Raw genomic sequence first — 5,856 nt, 5'->3', positions numbered from 1 at the left:
TTTTTTTTTTTTGATAAATATGTGTGGTATCCTTCTTTGCCCCATTAGAAACACAGATTGAGCCTCGATAATGTAATTGGTCCCTGTGGACATTGTTTGGTCCAAATCATTTTCATTTCGTGTGAATTCAGGAGCACATTGAGTTGCAATCTGGAAAAAAAGATATAGCTAAAAGAAAACAACTTTGATGCAGCCAAGGTACTTGACATGATGCCCAAAATAACTGAATATTTTTTTTACTTTTAGCTAAAACTGATGTTATTTTCTCTTCCAAATTTGTAAGAGCTTTACTGATGATAACCCTAAAAATAACTTCACGTGTGATGCATTACCAAAACAGATTATTGAAGGAGGAACATTTGTGTGACGCTCAGACGAAAAATCGTCATCTCAAGATGCAATTACTACCAGAGTAGGTTGGTTGTTTCTCTGTTGTGGAAGTCATTACCTGCTTAACTGCTAATCATCCTGATGTTGCATTCGCTATACAATTTTTTATGATATTTGTTTCGGGATTTGTTTTATCTTTCAAAGTGGTATTCCATTTCGAGAGTTAATTTTCAGTCATAGTTTGTCAAATTAAAAATAATATCAAAACATGATATAAAAAAAAATAGTGTTCTTGGTAGGTGGAGTTTCATGCATGACACTATCCTATTACAGTATATGTGCTAAGGAGAATGAATTGATTTAGGTGGCGCAAAGCATGCAATAGTTTATTTTAAAGCCGGGCAACATAGACCTTTTCGCTGCACATGTAAGAAGTCGAGATTTTTGCCTGCAGATTAAATTTTGGCTTCCTTTTTGGTCTCATAAAATTTTAAAATGCCTGATGAGATATCTATTCTCCTTGATTTTTTATATACTGACAAATCACTTATATAAGCTTTTTATGTCATCATGTAATGTATGTGCCGCTAAAGCTCTCTTTGGGAGGTAAGTCGAGTTATCACAATGCAAGGAAAATGTCATATCTAGTGTTATCCACCTCTATGCTGGCTTCAGTGAAGCAGCTAACGTCCCACAAGAATACTCCCTTGTGGATACCTGCTCCACTTGTTGATCTGCCTGAATTGTGCGTTCGTGCTAAATCATGAATTTTCTTTCTCAACTTTTTCTCTATAAATAATGATATCATCTATTTCTTCAACAACTAAATAATAACTAATATGACTACTAAATTAAAGTCCCCTTGGATATGTCCCATTAAAGATACATATTTTGTTGTTATTGAGAGTGAAATATTTGGATAGGTTGTCTTATGCAGTTTGGTGGGATCTGTTTGGAAGTGTTAAACATAATGTTTCAAATATGAAAAAGTTGAAATGTTAGTTGGTAAGATGCCACGTTAAGTTTGAAACAATATAATGTAATATGTATTTGGCACCAGTTTAAATGATGAGGGAGAAACTTTCCTCTTTAATACGAGTACCTATTTTGGGAAAAACTGAAAAGGACAACATTATTATGACAGAGTAAATAGAACTTGATGGAAACGTTGTTGAATCCTGTTAAGTTACTTATCTATTCTTTGTTCTCTTGCAGATTATACAGTGAAAGATGAAGAAGTTTTAAGAGAACGAAATAGATTAGAAAAAACAGAAAAGGATAAGGTGACTGAAGAACTGATTACTAATACTGAGATAGAAGGTATGGTATGTTTGAGTACAATCTTTCATCTTTTCTGAGTACCTCAAATTATGAAAAATTAGTGCTATAGTAAAGTCTCTTTCTTTCTCTGCTTCATACATCAATGTCTGTTTTCTGCCCGTCAAATTAAAAGAAAGAGAAGCTTCCTTTTCCTCAGTTGTATGAATAAATAGATCCTAATATGCTTACTGTGTACTGAATCCGTTGCTTGAACTCCTCAACTAGATTGGAAAAAAGAAGTTTTTTCAATTTTTTTATGTATACTTCTTAATTGTTAATTGAATGAAATTGTAATGGGTATGAATTGACGTAGATGCTTTTATTTTATTGGACCACTATCAATTCTTTATTCGTCGAACGTAGAGTTTTAAACCTATTCGATTTTTGATTATCATTTATCTACTAGATTTTCTCTCATGATACCAAAAATGTCTGAGCAATATTTGATAATATAAAATGTATCAACAACTCCTGAAGAGCTAATTGTTTGTCTAGAGACACATGACACCAGTAGTGTCTGATAAATATTAGATTGCCGATAATAAATGAAGGCTCTCGAAGAGCTTATATATAAATATGTCATTCATATTATATGATTATGGTCAAAACATATGTTGTAGTAAACATGAAGTTTATTAATACAAATGGCCATCATATTGAGACTACAAATGACTAGAAGATTGAAAATCTTCATGTTTTCACAATCATAGGGGGTAAAATAATATATATGTGAGAAGTTATCTGCTTTATTCTTCAATTTGTACTACATCATGCATCACAGTAAATCATAAGTTTACTAATGCAAAAGCAGTCACAGTAAATCAGAAGTGTTATTGAGGCAAGTAGCTACAGTAATTCAAAAATTTGCTGATACAAAAGTAGTCACAGTAATTCAGAAGTTTACTAATGCAAAAGTTTATACCATAGTAAACTAGAAGTTTACTAAGAGATAGCACATGACATTATAAACTTGAAGTTTTTATTTGCCATTTTTAAATGAGCTGTATGAGAATTTAGATAAGCATATACTGAAGAACTAGAAGATTCTTCAAGAATTCTCTTGTGTTGTTTATTCTCATAATAAATTGATTATACCAGCTAAAGTTGGGACTAAGACCCCTGAATTCTGGAATATATAAAAGGTGAATATGGGCTCATTCACCTATCATGTGAACCACTTATAGATACATATATGAGATGGTTACATGTGTGTTTATTGCTAACCTGCAGTTTGGCATTTGAAATTGCTTTTCTCAATTGAGAGCATAATTTTCAGATTATGAAATCAAGATAGTTCATCTTGAAGATGCTGGTTTATATCCAAGGTAGTTTAGCATTGAATACCTCTTATTAATGGCTAAACTATTGCTTATGAGAACAAAGTTTCATGTGTTGGTCTAAGATTTTCTAAATTGTATACAACAACACTTGTATACCTTAGACCAACAATATATGATAAGTCCTCCCCTCACAATTGGTTTAGGATCAGAAACCAAATATTTTTACTATCTAATAACTTTTGATGTGTGGTATATGATTAATTTCTCTACCACAATATACAAAGATAGGTTTCCCAAAGAAGATTGGGGATATATGTTAGTTTTTATAACATTCGGGGGATGGAATAAACAGCTGGAAAATATGTTATATGATCCTCACTTAGAAGATAATTCAAATCAAATGCCAGAAGCATTTGCTGATACAAAATTAAATATCATATTTAAGCTACAAATGCTCCTATTAATATTGAAGTTCCTGAAGGATCAAATTTACTACACGCATGAAGCGTAGTAAATCGATCATTTCCAAAGGTAACAATCCTTGAAAAATGATAGGACCAAATGATCACAATGAGGAGAAAATGAGCTCTAGAAGAGCCCACAACATAACATTTCATGAAACTTCAGAAGAAGTTCAGGTACCTGAAAATAAAGAAAGTGATGAGATCTCAACAAGTTATGTCGCTTAGGAACTGATACAAAATGATCATCCACGATATATTTGATACAATATAGTGCCAATATTATAAAGATTGTGAGGATCGGACCTGTAGTCCAGACACCTGAAGATGGCATGCCATTTATATGCAAATCATAACCTATATGTCTCATTTGATTAAATCTATATGAATATCCCTGAAGGATTTAAAATGCATGAAGCATATAGTTCAAAGTCTCGAGAAATGTACTCGATCAGATTACAAAGGCCATTGTACCGTTTAAAGTAATTTGGGCGCATGTGGTATAATCGCCTCAATGAATATTTGCTGAAAGAAGGTTAGAAGAGCTCCAAAAGGAAATTGAATATCTTAAGAAAGAATTTGAGATAGATCTTGGAAAGACAAAACTTTGTCTTGGTCTACAAATTGAATATTTAGCAGACGGGATATTTATCCATCAATCTGCCTATACAGAAAGGGTCTTAAAAACGCTTTTACATGTACAAAGCGCACCCATTGAGTACACCAATGGTTGTTCGATCACTTGAAGTGAATAAGGATATGTTCCAACCTCCAGAAGAGGAAGAACAACTCTTTGGTCCCGAAATACCTTATCTTAGTGCAATTGGTGCACATATGTATCTTGCTAATGCTACAAGGCCTGACATAGCATTTTTTGTTAATTTACTAGTAAGATATAGCTCTTCTCATACACGGAGACATTGAAACGGGATTAAGCATATATTGCAATATTTAAAGGGAACTCTTGATATGGGTTTGTTTTATGCTAACAAAGATAGTGCAAATCTTGTTGGTTATGCAGATGCAGGTTATTTATTTGATCCCTATAAAGCCCGATCTCAAACCGGGTACGTGTTTACATGTGGAGGTACTGTCATATCCTGGCGCTCCACGAAGCAATCTATTGTTGCTACTTCTTCAAATCATGCTGAGATAATAGCTATTCATAAAGCAAGTTGGGAATGCGTATAGTTGAGATCAATAATTTATTTTATTCGAGAAAAATGTGGTTTGGAATGTGAGGAAAGACCCACAATTTATACGAAGGCAATGATGCATGCATAGCCCAATTGAAGGGAGGATTTATAAAAGGAGATAGAACAAAGCACATTTCACCAAAATTATTCTACACACACTATCTTCAAAAAAATGGTGACATTGATGTGTAACAAATCCGTTCAAGTGACATCCGGCAAATTTATTCACTAAATCTTTGCCAACTTCAACTTTTGAGAAGATGATATACTAGATTGGGATGCGGAGACTCAAATATTTGAAACAAGGTTTTCATCAGGGGGAGTAAAATACGCAATACACTCTTTTTTCCTTACTAAGGTTTTTTTCCCACGGGGTTTTCCTTATAAGGTTTTTAATGAGGCACCTAGCAATGCGTATTACTAAATATGTGTACTCTTTTTCCTTCACTAGGATTTTTTCCCATAGGGTTTTTCCTAGTAAGGTTTTAATGAGGCACATTATCTTTTAATGAACATCCAAGGGGGAGTGTTATAAATATATATTATATTATGGATGTGCATTTAGTACTCCGTTGTAAATAAGCTTCCAGAAGAAGCTTATCCATATGGGACTCCGCCGTAAATATGTTTATCTATTTGGTACTCTATTGGAAATAAGCCTCCCGAAGAAGCTTATCATTTCGGTACTCCATTATGGATAAATATTATCCCCGGTAGAAGATTATCCATATGTGATACAGTAACAACTTACAAGCAACTTACACAGCAGCTTGAACTAGCAGCTTGCAGTAGCAGCTTACAAGCAACTTACAAGCAGCTTACACAGCAACTTGTAGTAGCAACTTACTTTCTCCTATAAATATAGGATATTTCAGTTCATTATGTATATCAGTTTGAAAATTGAATAATATATTAGTTTCTCTCTATACTTGTCTTTAGTTTATTTACTTTATAGTCGTTATTTTATAACAATTTCGTTGAAAGGCATCACTTTTTTGGTAGTGGAACATCTCAACTATTCAGCTAATGTTTCTTGTCGCATCATGTTTTCTCAAGGTGTTAATTTTGTAGAGGTCAAAACAACTCTCTATTGGATTATATCCAAAAAAAAGTTCGCCCTCAACTATTCCACACGCTGCCTAGTAGAAACAGTTGTCTAAAATAGATTTTTTTTTTTTTTTTTTTTTTTTTTTTTTTTTTTTTTTTTTGTAGTGGATGTCGAACCTGTCGTACCTCATTGACTAAGAAAAGGCAGACAAAGCAGCTATA

General features: G+C 33.1%; 1 long non-coding RNA gene across 1 annotated transcript; it reads left to right on the top strand.

Annotated features, from left to right (window-relative positions):
* The first annotated feature begins 7 nt into the window (after positions 1 to 7).
* Positions 8 to 1,599, top strand: LOC109213987. Its single transcript, XR_002066099.1, has 3 exons — positions 8 to 198; positions 341 to 416; positions 1,546 to 1,599. It is a non-coding gene; the product is annotated as an uncharacterized LOC109213987 (long non-coding RNA).
* The last annotated feature ends 4,257 nt before the right edge of the window (positions 1,600 to 5,856 follow it).

The sequence above is a fragment of the Nicotiana attenuata genome, unplaced genomic scaffold, assembly GCF_001879085.1.
Source record: "Nicotiana attenuata strain UT unplaced genomic scaffold, NIATTr2, whole genome shotgun sequence".
Taxonomy (NCBI): Eukaryota; Viridiplantae; Streptophyta; class Magnoliopsida; order Solanales; family Solanaceae; genus Nicotiana; species Nicotiana attenuata.
This window is presented reverse-complemented; position numbering and strand designations above follow the sequence as displayed.